General features: G+C 44.1%; 1 protein-coding gene across 3 annotated transcripts in view; it reads right to left on the bottom strand.

The window, feature by feature from the left end:
* Positions 1-18,407, bottom strand: part of LOC145517812 (ubiquitin-conjugating enzyme E2 E2) — a 362,107-nt gene that overhangs the window by 32,286 nt on the left and 311,414 nt on the right. The window lies entirely within an intron of this gene.

The following is an 18,407-nucleotide window of genomic DNA, read 5'->3' as shown; positions in this document are numbered from 1 at the left end:
AACAGTGGCTGGTGAAAAGCCAACTCTAGTCAGGTGGGTGCATAATGAAGGCATGAAGTCAGATCTAAATTTTATCTCTGGGGCTGCACACAGAAGACCTGTGCTGCAGACTTTCAGGGGCAGACGAGGGCACGAGGGTCATAATGCCATCACTTATTTGACGATTTAAACTGCACGGCACCTACCGCCCTCTATAACTGTTTAAAGAACGTTAGAATAGAGAACATTTAAGAAGAAAACCTCACAGTCGTTTAAGAATTTCCATCTTGGTATGAAAAAAATTTTCCGTCCTATCTTCTAGTCGATTCTATGATGGCAATGTATGCTACGGGACGCCAGGTTAAAGTAAACATGTAACATGCATTGTGAAAGTAAAAAGGGAAACTGCAAAAGCATTCTAATTATCGATGAGGAAGACCACAAGAGGAACAGGAGGTTACATTTTCTCCTGATACCCAGCAGATGGAGGGTGATGTTGTCCCAACACTTCCCGTTCTCAAGAGGCGGCCCGAGGAGTCACCTTGCTGATGCCAAGAGTAGCAAAACCCCTTGAGGAAAGTGGAAATGATTCTCCTTTAGTTCTGAACTGTGTTGGTATTCTTATTTCCTAATGAGTTTCTAACACTCTCTAAATTGAACACAGCATAGGTGAGCAGTAAACAGACACATTACCAATTATTTATAAAAAGAAGCTAATGCCTCAAGACAAAGAGGGAAACCTCATAATTTTAGGAATGAATCGTCAGTGACTGGAGTGAATGGAAAGAGACCGGTGCTTTAAAACCATGAAGGGTACAGAGAATGTTTACAAAGTGATCACAGCTTACTGCGTCTGAATATTTGCACATTTCTACTACAGCCAACATAAATTTCTGACCAGTTTAACAGGTAATATTTTGGTTCTAATTAAGCAAAAGACATACATGCTAGTCAATTCTTAAGCATTTACATATCAACAAGAAAAGAGCTGAAAACATTTGAAAATATTAATTAAAAATGACAATAATGCTTCAGAAACTAACTGAAAACTCTACCAACTAAAATTTAATTTCAGCTTTTCTCATTTTAATTTACCAATGCTTATTTAAAAAATTTTAGCTATGTAAAATTTTAAATTATTTACTTAAAAAATTCAAATAATAAAACAAATGTAAAAGTAAATCCTGTCCTAACTTATACCTTCAAATTCTAACCTCAAAGAACATGTTCTTTTTAACAGTTTGGCATGTGCATTTCCACATTTTCCTAGGTATTTATAGCCAAATATGTACATCTGGGGGTGTTTATGTGTGTGTATGGCCAGCTTTTTAAAAACAGATCAAAGTACACCATATTGTGGATTTTCCTCTTTTATAACTTCATTAAGGATCTATTTAACCATTCAGTAATGATGCGTATTAAGAACTTTTCCAGATTTTTGCTTATAATCTCAAATGCTGTGGAGTATACCTTGTATGTATATCAGTGAGCATGTGTGAGTATTTATACAGGATGGATTCACTGAGGTGAGACTGCTGCTCAGAGATTATGAGCATTTTACATTCTGACAGGTGCCTCCAAACTGTCCTTGAAAAATGCTGTACCAATCCACCTACTACAGGCAATGTGTACGTGTGTCTTTCCCTATATACTCCCTATATAGGATGTTATTAATCTTCTATTTTTGTCAATCCAGTGATTAAAGAGAAATCTCATTTTGGTCAGTATTTACCAGAGTTTGAATTGCTTGCTTTGGCCACCTGATGCGAAGAACTGACTCATTTGAAAAGACCCTGAGGCTGGGAAAGACTGAAGGCGGGAGGAGAAGGGGACGACAGAGGATGGATGGCATCACCGACTCAGTGACATGAGTTTGAGTAAACCCTGGGAGTTGGTGATGGAGAGGGAGGCCTGGCGTGCTGCAGTCCATGGGGTCGCAAAGAGTCGGACACGACTGAGCAACTGAACCGAACTGAACTGAATTGCTTGCTTAGGTCATTTTTCCATTTTTCCTACTGAGTCATTGGTTGCTTTACTTGTTGATTTGTAGTTCTTCCTATACTAGCAACAGTACCTCTCTGCCCATAATAAGTTGCAAGATTGGTATCTGGTAACCATTTATGGCATTTTTGCCACGGAGAATTTAAAAATTTTTGTGTAGTCAAATCTGTTTGGTTGTTTTAGGTGGGAGGGCAAATCCCATCCCTGTTAGTAGAGTGGAAATTCCTCCATTATTTCTTCAAATATTTTTTCTTTCCTGACTCCTTTTCCTGGGATTCCAATTACAAGTATGTTAGACAGCTTCCTGTTGCCCCACAGCTCACGGACGCTGTAGTCATTTTCTTTCTGTTGGGCTTTCGCTTCTCCTGCTTCACTGTGAATAGCTTCTACTGCTGTGTTCAATTTCATTGATCTTTTCTTTTACTGTATCTAATCTGCTGTTACTCCATACAAGGTACTTTTTAATGTCAGATATCATATTTTCTATCTCTACAAGTTTCATTTGCATCTTTTTTTGGTCGCACAGCATATGGGTCTAGTTCCCCGACCAGGGATGGAACCCGCACCCCTGCATTGGCGGGAAGGCATCTTAGCCTCTGGGCTGCCAGGGAATTTCCCCGTTTGCATCTGTTTAATATGTTGTTTTCCTCCATTTTCTTCAGTTCAGTTCAGTCACTTAGTCGCTTAGTCCATTTTCTTTTTTTTTTTTCTCTCTTTTTTTAAAATTTTTTTATTTTTATTTTATTTTATTATTTTTATTTTTTATTTTTTTATTTTTTTCGCTTAGTCCATTTTCTTAGGCACACAGAATTCATTTATAACAGGTGTTGGTCCCGCTCCTGCCTACTTAATTCCATCATCTCTGTCATTTCTGGGTTAGCTTCTATGAATTAGATTTTTTTTTTTTACTGATTTATGGGTTCCATTTGTCTGCTTTTAAAAAGCCCACTCTTTTTATTGGATGTACAGCCCTGTCCATTTTACATTGTTGGGTGGTGGAATTTGTTGTGTTCCCCTAAAGAATGTTGTACTTTGTTCTAGTATGTATTTATTTAGGTGAAGTTTGATCCTTTTGAGCTTGCTTTTAAACTTTGTTAGGCCAGGTCCAGAGCAGTCTTTGGCACAAAGCTCATTTACCCTAACTATTATGAGACATCTTCTGAGGACTGCATGGCTTCCTGTGTATTGTGAGGTCTTTCTGCTCAAGGGAGCCTTCTGTGAGCCCAGGATTACTGTCTACTGCTTTATGGAGGCTCGTCCCCAACCCTAGGTGGCTTCCGATACTAATATACGCACAGACTCAAATCCCTTTTCAGTCTCTGGAGCTTCCTCTCCATGCAGCCCCTCTTCCCTGGGTCTCTGCCGCACAAAACAAGACATCTCGGCCTCCCAAACCCCCACTGCCATCTCCTCCACTCAGTGAGACAGCTGGGCTCTCTCTGGATTCTCCCTCCCTGTCCTGTAGCCTAGACACTCCTCTAGGCAGTAACTGGGAGCAGCTGTGGGGTTCACTTTGCTTGTTTCGCTGACTGTCGTCTCCTGTCTAGTTTTCTAGTTGTTTAAGGTTATAAATCTGGTTTCCGTTATTTCTTCATGGCCAGAAGCAGAAGTCAACTGACGTATTTTAAAAACATTATAAACAGCCTGGATAATAAAGGCTATCTAGTTCAGTAATTAAATTTACTCAAACCTCATTACAAATTAGGCAGCTTTCACTCCTACCTTAACTGGATATAACCTCTGATCTTCAGGAGTCTGCCATCCAATGTAATGTTCTGACAGGTTTTAATCTGTCTTTAGACCTACGACTTGTATTTGGGCTTCCCAGTGGTAAAGAATCCACCAGCCGATGCAAGAGATGCAAGAGGCGTGGGTTCCAATCCTGGGTTGGGAAGATCCCCCGGAGGAGGGCAGGCCACCCACTCCAGCATTCTTGCCTGGAGAATCCCATGCACAGAGGAGCCTGGTGGGCTACAGTCCATGGGGCCGCAGAGAGTTGGACACAACTGACTGCCCACACACAAGAGCAAAACTTCCTGGGGAGTTGTTTGATTGGATGGGGTTGCATGAGGGCATGCAGTTTGTCCCTTTGGGTGCTGGGGATAAAGAGGCAGATTTTTGGCAGAGGATAGCACTGAAGATTTAAATAATCTAATAAAGACGGGAGACTAAAGCAAACTGAAATCATGAAGTCAAGCTTGACTTACAATTCATTCTTCCTTTTCGTTTTCCTTCTAAAAAGTAGGTTCTGTCGCATGTGAAACTCCAAACTCACAGAACTAGAAGCCATTTAAAGATCTCATGCGAGAAACCGAAATTTGTTTTTGACATCTCGAAGGTTATCACAGCTTGCAGAGCTAGCAGGGGCCCATGGGGCTTCGGTTTAACACATTCCGTACGATACGCACCATCTTCAAGTGTTTACAGACGCACAGGCCCTGTGTCTCTCCAGGAACTCTGGAAAGGTGGGTCAGAAGCACGGCCTTCACCTCACAAGTGAAGATACGGACTGACCTAGTGAACGAGAGGTGGGCAGCAGGGCACGCCAGCTTTCCTGACATCTTCAAGCTCAGTGTGATCTGGTCCCTCTGACCTCATATTTCCTTGAACATGGCGAAGCGTAACCTTCGCTGTGGTCATGGTCTGCCTGGCACTGGCAAGTCTAGCAAGGAGGTCAGCGGCAAAGAGGCATGTGAAGGTATGTGACTCTGACTCAGGCTCGAGATCTTAGAGAAGTCAGGCCAGAACGCAGCAAAGATCAGGGCGACAGCTAAGAGCCGAACCACAGAAACCATCTCACACGGTGCACTAACTCCAGTGTTTTCATTGTAAATCCCGCCTCCCAGGACTTCCCTGGTGGTACCATGGATGACACCCCGCCTGCCAATGCAGGGGACATGGGTTAGATCTCTGGTCCAGGAACATTCCACCTGCCCTGGAGCAACTAAGGCCGTGTACCACCATGCCTGAGCCCACACTCAGGGCCCGGGCTCCGCAACGAGGGCCGCCGCCGCCCTGAGGAGGCTGAGACTGCAGCTGCAGAGGAGGCCCGCTCGGCACGACAGAAGAAAGCCCGGACGCAGCCACGAGGACTCAGCACGGCCAAAATAAACACCTAAATAAATAAAATACAGAAAAACGCCACCCTCCATACACAGGACAAGGACATTAAGAACATCAAAACGAGATCATCGTGCTGTGTGCCTGATACTGCTTCGGCAGTGGCACCTACAGAACACAGCACTTTGCATTTAATATATTTTCCAAACTAGATGAGAAAAAGAAGCTGGTTAGCTGCAGAAAGAGGCCACGGCATTAAGAAGGGAGGTCCTGGCTGAGAACAGCGCCAGCTCCAGCGCGGCTCTCCGTGCTCACCCACAGTTTCAGAGTTGACACCAGACCCCTTCTGAGAGTTGGCGGGCCACTCCTGCCTCGGCACGCCAGAAGAGCAAGAGTCACTGCTTGGCACAGTAAGCGAAATGGAATATTCCAAGGTTGTCCTCGGCCAACAGACGCTACAAGCTAAGTCATCTGGTTATAGAGAGAATAATAAATAAAGCTCTTGCAAAGTAAAAACAAATCAAAAAGATAGTTTAGATTTCCTTCTTTAAAAATTTTTCCTTCCTTTTTTTTTAAAAAAACATTTTGCTGGGTGAAAGAAAGGTTAAAAAAAGTTAAGGAGCTGCATGGGGAGAATGGTGCTGGGAAAGCTGGACAGCTACGCGTCAAGGAACGAACCTGGAGCGTTGTCTCCCACCGTATACGAAAATAAGCTCAACGTGGATTAAAAGCCTAAATGTGAGGCCTGAAACCATACAGCTCCTAGAAGAAAACATAGGAATCCACTCTTTGACATAAGTCTTAGCAATATTTTTTTGGCTTTGTCTCCTCAAGCAAGGGAAATACAAGCAAATATAAACAAATGAGACCAAATTAAACTCAAAAGCTTTTGCACAGCAAAGGAAACTGTCAACAAAATGAAAAGACAACCTATTAACTGGGAGAAGATACTTGCAAATGATACATCTGGTAAGGGGTTAACACCTAAAATATACGAAGAGTTCACACAATGCAACCAGAAAAACAAACAACCCAATGAAAAAAATAGGCAGAAGACCTGGACAGACATTCGCTTCAAAGAGTACATACAGACAGTCAACAGGTGCATGAAAGGATGCTTGCAACATCGCTCATTATCAGGGAAATATAAATCAAAACCATGAGGTATCACCTCACACCTGTCAGAATGCTGCTGCTGCTGCTGAGTCGCTTCAGTCATGTCCGACTCTGTGCGACCCCATAGACGGCAGCCCACCAGGCTCCCCCGTCCCTGGGATTCTCCAGACAAGAGTACTGGAGTGGGTTGCCATTGCCTTCCCTGACCTGTCAGAATGGCCACCATCAAAAAGACCACAAACAATAAATGTTGGCAAAGATGTGGGGAAAAGGAAACCTTAATCCACTGTTGGTGGAAGTGTAAATTGGTGCAGCAACTACTGGAAACAGTACGGAGATTTCTCAAAAGATTAAAAATAGGACTACCGCATGATCCAGCAATTCCACTTTTAGGTATCTATTAGAAGAAAATGAAAATACTACTTCAAAAAGGTACACGCACCCCAGTGTTTATAAGAGCATTATTTACAGTAGGCAAGATGTGTACGCGAGCTATGTGGCCATCCACAGATGGATGGATGAAGAAGAGGTGATGCATATATAGGAATGCTACTCAGCCATGAAAAGAACGAGATTCTGCCATCTGCAGCAACGTGCATGGACCCAGAGACTACGATACTCAGTGTAAGTCAGAAAGAGAAAAGCAAACACTGTGTGTTTTCATATATACATGTGGAATCTAAAAAAATCAACAGATGAATATAACAAAACAGAAGCAGCCTCACAGATGTGGAGTGATTACCAGCAGAGGAGTAGGGGGCGGTGGGAGGAGATGAAGAGACCCCGACTACTCTGTATGTAACAGATAAGCTGTGCTGTGCTGAGTGACTCAGTCATGTCTAACTCTGCGACCCCATGGACTGTAGCCCGCCAGGCTCCTGTGTCCATGGAATTCTCCAGACAAGAATACTGGAGTGGGTAGCCTTTCCCTTCTCCAGGGGATCTTCCCAACCCAGGGATTGAACCCAGGTCTCCTGCACTGCAGGTGGATTCTTTACTGGCTGAGCCACCAGAGAAGCCCAGGAACAATGGAGTGGGTAGCCTATCCTTTCTCCAGGGGATCTTCCCGACCCAGGAATCAAACTGGGGTCTCCTGCACTGCAGGTGGATTCTTTACCAGCTGAGCCACCAGGGAAGCCCAACAGATAAGCTACAAGGATAGTTGGTACGGCACAGGAAATGAACCAATATTTTGTAATAACTTTAAAGGAAGTATAATTTACAAAAATCTGAATCGCTATGTTGTACATCTGAAACAAATACTGTAAATTTTCTATACTTCAATTAAAAAAAAAGAGAGGGTGAGCAGCAGGCGAACAATAAGGGTAAAAAGTAAAAGAAAAAGGGAAGACTCAGCAGAAAAACCAGGAGGCTGGAAATACAGATAAAAGAGAAGAGTCCCGCTGGAAGGCAAAGGGAGAAAGGAGACGGAATCGCCAAAGACAGATGCGTCCACTGAAGCTCTGCCCTAAAGAAGCACGTCTGTGCTGGGCCCTGCACTGTCCCTGTGACCAGCTCGGTGACTCCTCTGAGGACAGGGAGACCCTTCGGGCTTGAGGGAGGAGGCGAATCAGAGCCTGGGGCAAGATGGGCTTCGAGCAGACGGTCTGTTTTTAGCAACAAAGCAGAGGGGGTGAAGCGCTGCCGAGTCCCAGGGCGCACGGGGGCAGGTCAGAGATGAGAAAGGAAGGGGTCACGAAGTTATAGCCACCGTCTCTTTGAAAAGATGATGTGCGTTACACTGATTGCTTTTCCTATCAGGACTCCAGGAAGCAGGGGGCGGGGGGGTGATGGACAGGCTGCTGTGGACAGGCAGTGATGGAGGGTGGATCTCGTGGGATCGGCTGTTTCATTTGCAGGAGGAGGAGGAAGTCCAGGGCTCCCCTCCAGAGAGGACCACTCTTCCCTCCGGTTTTCTCACAGAGCTGCCTCGTCAACAAACGCTCTGGGCACAGAGTGTTCACAGACGGTGAGATCACAGAGGGGCCTCCCATGGCTGCTGGGGTGAGGTCAGTGCTCTCAGAAGGTGGTCCTCCCTGAACGCCTAGCTGAAAGGGGGACGTGACAGCCACAAGGGGACTTGGATGGGGAGAAAAGCGATCGGGCGATTGGGGGTCCACCGCCTCAGGCTGAGGGTCCTTCCGAGGCGGGTGTGTGTGTGTGTGTGTAAGTCAGCATCCTGGAGGGTGTTTCATGCTGTGCTGTGCTAAGTCACTTCAGTTGTGTCCTACTCTGTCTCTGTGTGACCCCATGGACTTCAGCCCTCCAGGCTCCTCTGTCCATGGGATTCTCCAGGCAAGAATACTGGAGTGGGTTGCCATGCCCTCCTCCAGGGGATCTTCCCAACCCAGGGGTCAAACCTGTGTCTCCTACATCGGCAGGCGGATTCTTTACCTGCTGAGCCATCACGTTTTAAAAATGTATTCACTTTTAAAATTTACATAAAGTAAAATCCATGCTGGGCTTCCCAGGTGGCTCAGCGGTAAAGAATCCGCCTGCTAATGCAGGAGACGTGGGTTTGATCCCTGGGTTTGGAAGATCCCCTGGAGGAGGGCATGACAACCCACCCCAGTATTCTTGCCTGGAGAATCCCATGGACAGTGGAGACTGGCCAGCTATAGTCCATGGGGTCACAGAGTTGGACATGACTTAGAGACTAAACAGCAACAGCAAAATCCACGCTATGTCTTTTGAAAAGCAGGTACAGGTGTTTCTGACAATAAATATTAGAATGATTCCATCTACTGATGAGTATTAACAAACCACGACATTATAGATATGCACCGAGTGGGGAGGGAAGTCTGAATTTCAAAAGAAATTAACCAACCAAGAAATGGAACTTGGAGTTTCAAAAGTGGCATAGAGTGAAAATCTAAGAGAATTACACAGACTATTTTCAGTTACTTAACAATCTCATCATTTCCATTAGTATGTCTTCTAAGTGTAGAAAAGACACCCAGGGCAAATCCCTGCCTGGGAGTAACGGCGGGAACCTTTCCGTGTGTGTGGAGACCCAGAGCCCACAGGATAGCTGGGCAACAGACGGAAAATACATCTTGTTGGAACGAAACTGCTTAGCAAAGCCTGACACAGTTATGTCTCTCCTGACAGAGCTGCAAATAAACCCAGGCAGAGAATGCTGGGTCATTACGAAATGTTCCCCTTGAACCTACCACAAGGGAAACTTCAATCTCTTATTATATGCCTCACTCTGCCAAAAGAGTCAAATGATTTGCAATAAAATACTTATGCTCAATAAAGTAATTACCACAGAAAGAGAGTCAGTCGTATTAAAGAGCATGGACAGAGGGGTAGGAAAGCAGCAGTGTGCGCTCATCACAAGGGTTAATGGAGCGATTGTGCCTGAGCATTAACTTAGTGCTGTACTACCTTATGACCAGAGTGAAAATAAAGATGTGACTACAGAAGAAAAGAGGACTCATTTAAAGAGTGAGACGCTTATTACTGGTGTGAGACACAAAACACCCACTAGGAGAGGTTATCTAGGGGAACAGGAAAGACCTTTGACCTAAAAGATACAAGTCTCGCATAATTCTTTCCCTATCATTTAAAACAAAACTTGCTTTACTCTGAACTGAGGGGAATTAATGAGTCCCTTTTCATCACTGCAATCTTCAAGTGATCTTAATTTAAGAAATAATTAAAGAGGACCTCCTGGTGGTCCAGTGGTAAGGAATCCGCCTGCCAATGCAGGGGACACGGGCTTGATCCCTGGCCTGGGAAGACCCCACGTGCGGCAGAGCAGCTGAGCCCGTGGGCACCGCAAGTCCTGAGGCCCGTGCTCTGCACAAGAAGCCACGCAAGGAGAAGCCCCTGCCCCTCAAGCAGAGGGCAGCGCCTGCTTCCTGCAGCCAGAGAATGCCCCAGCTCAGCCAAAAAGAAAAGTCAGTAAATAAATACAAAATTTTTAAAAAGAAATAATAAAGAAAAAGTTCATTAAAATCTAGCCTAAATGTTCTTGCTTCTTCAGAAATTTCTCAAGTAAGGGAAAGGCAGTCTTTGAATCACTGGTTGGATAGAGAGTTCCAACTGAAAGGCACATTTCCATGTGAGTAAAGATGGTGTTTGTTAATATTAAGGGTCTGCTTCACTTTTCAATTTCTTATTTGTGTTTTCAGAGCCTTTCACTGACAAGGGCGGAACAGGAATTTCAACAGCTTTAGCCAATATTCAAAAGAACATCAGACATCAGAGATCTGAAGATAATTTAGGGAGAGAAACACACCTCAAATACAAGAAATTTACTAAATTTTACACTGAGAAATACATTCATTAACTGATTTTAGTGGAGGAAGACTTCAGTTTGGGGAGAGTGTAGAAATGGATAAGCACTCATTCGGACCACTCCATCATTACTACGTTTCTCTAGGAAGAACTAGATGAATGCTGATTTCTAAAAAGGAAAACCTCTGCGTCGGTAAATGAAGAGAAGTAAAATGAAGAGAATTCCCGTCAAAAGTTAATATATACAGCAGCTTTTTAATGAGATCAACTTCTAAACCAATAAATTAGAGGTTTTTATTACAGAGACAGCAATAGACTTGATAACAAATATTTGTAGCAACTGCTGATCCACATCTAGATTTATATTAAGGGACAAGAAAATAGGCACAGGGAAGGTTAAGCAGAAGTAGGTCAAAGCCAGGGCTAAGAGTTGAGGCCAGTGAGGCTTAATTTACACCAGATGGGACAAACTTAAAGAACAAATATATTTTGCTGAGTCCCACTGAACTGAATCTTCCCTTGTAGCTCAGTCGGTAAAGAGTCTGCCTGCAATGCAGGAGACCTGGGTTGGATCCCTGGGTCGGAAAGATCCCCTGGAGAAGGAAATGGCAACCCACTCCAGTATTCTTGCCTGGAGAATCCCATGGACAGAGGAGCCTGGCGGGCTGCAGTCCATAGGGTTGCAAGAGTCGGACACGACTTGGTGACTAAACCACCACCACCACCACCACCACCGAACTGAAGTTTGCAGAGCCTCAAATGGAAATTAAATACTTCTCTTTAAATGATAGTTGATTTAAGAAAAAAGTAGTACGTATGTATTATTTTTATAAGAAAACACAATAAAGATAATTCTATGTGAAAAAAGAAAAAGCCACTCCAGATACACAATCAATACACAAGCCACTCCAGATACACAATGTCAGTATATTCATCTAGAACCCTTTTCTTCTTTACCTAAGGTATCCTGATCCACACTATGAAGACACACATGGCCTGAACTGAGTTCCCCAAATGCAACTTCTGCATATAAGTCAAAGGCTTCTTAGCCCAGTTACATTAACTGTGCCTTTAAGTCAGCTTTCCAGAGAATTGGACAGACAAGCAAACAAAACCCTCCCACGAACGGTCATCTTTCACTTAAAAACTTTTACCAGATTCAGTTCAGTTCAGCTGCTCAGCCGTGTCCAACTCTTTGTGACCCCATAAACCGCAGCACACCAGGCCTCCCTGTCCCTCACCATCTCCTGGAGTTTGCCCAAGTTCATGTTTATTGCATTGGTGATGCCTTCCAGCCATCTCATCCTTTGATGCCCTCTTCTCCTGCCCTCAATCTTTCCCAGCATCGGGGACTTTTCCAATCAGTCAACTGTTTGCATCAGATGACCAAATACTGGAGCTTCAGCTTCAGCATCAGTCCTTCCAGTGAATATTCAGGACTGATCTCCTTTAGGACTGTCTGGTTCGGTCTCCTTGCAGTCCAAGGGACTCTCAGGAGTCTTCTCCAGCACCACGGTTTGAAGGCATCAATTCTTCGGCGCTCCGCCTTCTTTACCATCCAACTCTCACAACTGTACGTGACCACTGGGAAGACTGAAGCCTTGACTATATGGACCTTTGTTGGCTGAGTAATGTCTCTGCTTTTCAACACGCTGTCTAGGTTTGTCATTGCTTTCCTGCCAAGAAGCAATCGTCTTCTGATTCCATGGCTGCCGTCACCGTCTGCAGTGATTCTGAGCCCAAGGAGAGGAGCTCTGTCACTGCTTCCAGCACTTCCCCTTCTATTTGCCATGAAGTGATGGGGCTGATGCCAGGATCTTATTTTTTTTTTTAATATTTCATCTTAAGCCGGCTCTTTCACTCTCCTCCTTCACCCTCATTAAGAGGCTCTTTAGTTCCTCTTCACTTTCTGCCATTACAGTGGTATCACCTGCACATCTGAGGTTGTTGGTGTTTCTCCTGCCTGTCTTGATTCCAGCTTGTCACTCACCCAGCCCAGCATTTCTCATGATGTGCTCAGCGTACAGATTAAACAGACAGGGTGACAGCAGACAGCCCTGTTTACTCTCCTCTCGATTTTGAACCGATCAGTTGTTCTACACTGGGTTCTAACAGGCTGTTTCTTGACCTGCATACAGGTTTCTCAGGAGACAGGTAAGATGGTCTGGTATTCCCATCCCTCTGAGAACTTTCCACAGCTTGCCATGATCCACACAGTCAAAGGCATTAGTGTAGTTGATGAAACAAAGATAGATGATTTTCTGAAATTCCCTAGCTTTCTCTATGATCCAGGAAATGTTGGTGATTTGAACTCTGGTTCCTCTTTCTTTTCTAAACCCAGCTTGGACATCTGGAAGCTCTTGGTTTACATAATATTGAAGCCTAGCATGTAAGATTTTAAGCATGACCTTACTAGCATGGGAGATGAGTGAAACTGTCCGATGGTCAGCACATTCTTTAGTACTACCCTTCTTGGGAATTGGGATGAGGATTGACCTTTTCCAGTCCTGTGGCCACTGTTGGGTCTTCCAGATTTGCTGACATAATGAATGCAAAACCTTGATGGCATCATCCTTTAGGGATGTGAACAGTTAGGCTGGAATTTGATCACATCCAGTAGCTTTATTAATACCAGTGCTTCTTAAGGCCCACTTGACTTCGCACTCCAGAATATCTGGCTCTGGGTGACTAACCACACCATCGTAGCAATCCGGTTTTTTAAGATCTTTTTTTATACAGTTCTTCCGTGTATTCTTTCCATCTCTTCTTGATCTGTTTAGCGTCTACCAGGTCTCTACCATTTTTATCCTTCCCTAGTAGCTCAGATGTGGTTAATCCCAAGCCTAAGCTAGCCATGGTATTTGAAATGTGACCCCACTGAAAAGATGTGTTCTCTGCAGACACAGAAGTATTCTGGACAAGGCTGAAGCCAGGGCTAGGGTTAGTACACCAGCCTTATGAGACCTTTCCCTAGATAACACATTCCCAGAGTAAACGTATCCTTCTGCAGAGGACCAGGGTGGCTGGCACTCTCGTGTGCCTTTGCCCCAGGGGAGCAGGGTGATTTGTTCACACATTGTAGCTGGGTGCTCTCTTCTGGAGCGTTTCTTCTAAAAACCTAATGCCGGCATCCAAAGCTCAGTATGCTATGAAGACTTCTCCTTGCACTTCCCCGGTGGTACGGTGGATGAGAATCCACGTGCCAAAGCAGGGGACCACGGGTTCAATCCCTGGTCTGGGAGGATCCCACAAGCCCAGGGGCCACAACTGCTGAGCCTCTGTGCCTAGAGCCTGGGCTCTGCAACAAGAGAAACCACTGCTGTGAGAAGCCCCCCGATCGCGATGAAGAGGAGCCCCATGCGCCACAACGAGAGGAAGCCCGTGCACAGCAACCAAGGCCCAGTGTGGCCAAAAAAAAGGGGACTGTCCGGTTACAAAAAAGAAGAAAAAAAGACCTCTCCATTATATGAATTTCCCTCGTGTACCTGAATTGAGTGTGGATGAATGTGTTTCCACCGCGGGAGCCAGGCTGCACAGAAGTCAGTGGCTGGGGTCTGGTGCGACTGAGGGGCTCTCCACCAACATAAAGTCACCCCAAAAGGGCCTGCCTGCACTCCTGCCCACAGGCACATGGCTGGCAGGCTTCTGTTAGCTGGCCCAGGCACCTGAGTATCACAAACAATATGACTAAATTAGGGTGATGAGGGGGCTTCCCTGGTGGCTCAGCTGGTAAAGAATCTGCCTGCAATGAGGGAGACCTGGGTTCCATCCCTGGGTTGGGAAGATCCCCTGGAGAAGGGAAAGGCTCCCCACTCTAATATTCTGGCCTGGAGAATCCCATGGGCTGCACAGTCCATGGGGTCACAAAGAGTGGGACACGACTGGGCGACTTTCACTTCACTTCACCTCATAGGAAAGGCAGTGTTGAATTAGGGGGAAAAACTCTTGCACTTTTAAGAAAAAACAAATGGGGACATTCATTATTCAAGTTTAAAAATGCTTCACTTGGCTTCTTCATAGAATACTCTTCAGCAGAAGGTTCTTCAAATACACCTAAAATACGGTGATTTGTAATTTTCCGCCAGGAACACATCTGTCATTGAAAGACATATGCCTGTCGCTTAAAGGAACTGCTATGCTGCTTAGTGTTCAGATTCCTCACTAACGTGCCACAAACCAGAAATCCAACATCCATAATAAGCATAAGGCTCCAGGATCTCTTAAAGGACAAACAGACACAGGAGAAAAAGACAAAGACGATATTGCTGTTGGGTAGGAATAATTAGTCAAACATTTTAGAAGCATCTTCTTTTTAAAATAAGAATTATTGCATGTGCTGTTACTGACCGCCCCTTGCCTGGGTCAGATATTGACTGGAAGGTGAGTTAGAAAGGAAGGAAAAGTTGGGACTTCCCTGGTGGTCCAGTGGTCAAGAATCTGCCTTGCGGTCCCTGGTCACCGAACTAAGATCCCGCACGCCTCGGAGGGATGGACCCTGCAAGCCGCAACCAGAGAGCCTGCACACCTCAAGGACAGACCCTGTGAGATCAGTGAGAGTCTGAGCGCTGTAACGAAGACCCGACGTGGCCAAATAAGTCAATAAATATTGAAAAAAGAAAGCAAGGGAAAGTACAGATGACCACTGAGGGGTTACGTTCAGTCTTCAGACTTTCATAACTATGATATTTTCCCAAGATAATATAATCTCAAATACTCAAATTAAAAAGGCAAAACATTAAATCATTTAATGTTTTGTCCACGCAAGTGCATTTCTGGACAATTAGACGATTTTATTAAATTTTTCAGAATTTTAAAATTTCCATATTAATAACAATAGGGTAGGGTTAACAATTTGAAACAGGTGTCACATAAATAGCTTATCTTCATTTCTCCTTATAAAACAAGACTTTACTCAGTGGCCTACCTTCCACATTCGTTTCTGAAGGCTGCAACACACATTGTACCCTTCAGAAATGCGTATTAATCCTATCTATGAGCCAAAACCTGTGCTGAAGCTGACGGTTCCCATTTCCTTTAGAAAGGGTTACCGTGAAAATGAATTGTAGAAAGCAGTACTATCTGAGACTAGTCAGCCTGTCTAAAAACAGACTTGCTAACCTGTAAAGATACCCCAGTTCAGTTCAGTTCAGTTCAGTTTAGTCGCTCAGTCGTGTCCGACTCTCTGCGACCCCATGAACTGCAGCACGCCAGGCCTCCCTGTCCATCACCAACTCCCAGAGTCTACCCAAACCCATGTCCATCGAGTCGGTGATGCCATCCAACCATCTCATCCTCTGTCGTCCCCTTCTCCTCCCGCCCCCAATCCTACCCAGCATTAGGGTCTTTTCCAATGAGTCAACCCTTCTTCGCATGAGGTGGCCAAAGTATTGGAGTTTCAGCTTCAACATCAGACCCTCCAATGAACACCCAGGATTGATCTCTTTCCCCAACCCCAATATAAAGGTATGTTTTGAAACTAGATTAGGTGAGGGATACATTAGGGTTTGTCATAATCATTTCCCCTATTTTTCTGAATGTGAAAAACCCACTTTCACTCCTTTCCTTGGTAAAGCAGAGTTTCCAGGGTGCTCAGCCTAAACATTTACCAATGTTTCTATGTGTGCTTAAAGGTATTGGGTCTTCACTCACGTAAAATTTCCACAATTCATTAAAAAAGCCTACTAATTGGGCTAACATTCTTAACTACACTGCAATGATGAGACTTTGGACACGCTGTCCAAGGACACACCAACCAGACTCCTTACAAAGGACGAGGGGCTGACCTCATAATGGTTGAGAAGAGGGCAGATTGGGACTGGCCCCCCAGGTCCGCCGCGCTGTAGGAACGCGGAGCACAGCTCCTCCTGGTCAGAGGCAAGGGAGCGGGAGCCAGAGAAGAAGCAGCTGATGAAAACATGAGGATGGATTCTCACTGTTCCCGCCGGCAGCAGCTTCCCCGACCACCCTTTGCTGAAGCTGTGAGGGTGACACTTCACCGGCACATTTTAAGTTCAGCTCTTCCCATGCATCAACAAATACGCTAAAGTCTAGCTTTCGCCATTTTAAAAGAACCAGACCTACTAAGGCAATGGATTTAACTATGAAAGCAACAAAGCTTTGGAAGTTTAGCATTTTTGGACAATGATCTATCAAAAAATAATAAACAGCTAATGTTCTTTTTAACCTAGGCACTTTGGCTGTTCAGGAAAAGACAGCAAAGAGATGGCTGTGTTAGATAAACACTCACTCACACCAAGGAGAAACACTCAGGGCAGGTGAGCACACCTGTGCCTCCATCTCTCAACTACACGCGGAAGCCCCCAGTCCTTTCCTGCCGACTCTTTGTCTCAAAGACGAATCCTTTTCACGTGTTTCACTGCATGGCAATCCGAAGTCTAAACCCATGCTTAGGTAATTTAAACTTTCCTTTATCATTCTGTATTTCCTACAAAATCATTCTCGGATAAAATGCTACACCCAACTGGATCTTTGGGTTTCATTATTAAATACCAAATATTATTAAATACAAAAATACTATATTAAATATAGTAAGATAACTATAAAGGGTTCCTTTCTACCGAGTGACAAAGTAGGGAAACAACCCTTTTAATAGCACTTAAACGTCACATTTATAAATATATAGATCACGGTGAATATCTCAGAATTGCTATTTTCTGTTTTTTTAAGCCTAATTTATGATGGTATAGAATAATTTCTGTGAAACTTCCTTAATTCACACAACTGAAATATTATTTTCTTTAATGATGCACATTCCCCGATTTTATTCATCCTTCTCAATGAAGTCTCAGTTTTTCTAGAGCCACATCCTACACAGCATGTTTCCAAAATGATCTGAGTAAGCCTCTGGGCGCCACGGGAGCAGGGTCCCCAGGAGGCAGCAGCAACTCCTGAGCCAGAACCGAAGCCCTGCACAGAGTACGTTTTGTGGACTTTATTTGCTCTCCTAGTATTTAAAATACCAGGTAGACTGATTTAACTACATACAACCTCAGCTTTGTTTTTCTTGTATAAGGTGTCCAAGAAGATAAATGACTGTAAATTATAGACTATCTACATCCATATTTGGAAGTGCCGATTAGAATGACTTTTGGAATTCAGCATGTAATATTCTCAAAGGGAAGCCAAATCTTCACAAAGAAAATAGCTTGAAGTTAGCTGTATGTTGTACCATGTCTATCTACTTTTTCTCACTTGAATAAAAAATCAAAGGCATCAGAAGAAATCTGATGTCTACACAGCCATCTGTAATGTCTGTTTTAGAAAAATCAACATTTCTTTTTGGCAGTCCTGCTAAGATAGCCTGCTTTGAAAATAGGTAGGTTATCACTTTTGCAGTTTTCTCTAAATTTCAGTGAAATAAATTATTCTCTGCCAGTTGTCAAGTGCAGGAGTAGAAAGGTTTGTGTTGCTGTTGTAAGCAATGGAATCCTCTTAAATTCCATTTATGTAGCTTTCATCAGTCTAAGAGCTCACCAACTTAGTGTAAATAATCACACAAACATCTCTGTGTTAAAATAATTAATCCTATTTTATGGTCCCCACCACTCAGCCATCACTAGCAACTAAAATTTTTAAATATTTAACAGCAACACAATTTACTATGTAACCATAACCAGGTCAAAGACAAGCAATTAATAACGATCAAAGTTAAGATATCTGAGACAACTGGTGGATAAGGATTGTATTTGTTTTTTAAATTAAACCGTCTGTAAGAGATCTGAAACCAAGGGCAGTGATGCTGGGGAATGGGGGCATTTGAACACCATGGACAGGCCATAGGGAGAGGTTCCTTCCTCCACTGAATCCATTTGGAAGGATCAGAGCTCTTACCAACCACACTGCAGCTGTGTGCACCCTCAGCTTCCTCGCTGTGTTAAGACAGAGGGTTAATGAGCTGCCATTCTTAGATCTAGTTGTTCTAATAAAGATTTGCATAAATCAAAGACCGGGAGTAACCAACCCCTGATTCTTATTTGGAAGGTGAT

Source organism: Giraffa tippelskirchi, chromosome 8 (assembly GCF_054371585.1).
Source record: "Giraffa tippelskirchi isolate mGirTip1 chromosome 8, T2T-mGirTip1v1.2.pri, whole genome shotgun sequence".
NCBI classification, from domain to species: Eukaryota; Metazoa; Chordata; class Mammalia; order Artiodactyla; family Giraffidae; genus Giraffa; species Giraffa tippelskirchi.
The sequence above is the reverse complement of the archived record's forward strand: the minus strand, read 5'-3'. Positions and strand labels throughout refer to the sequence as shown.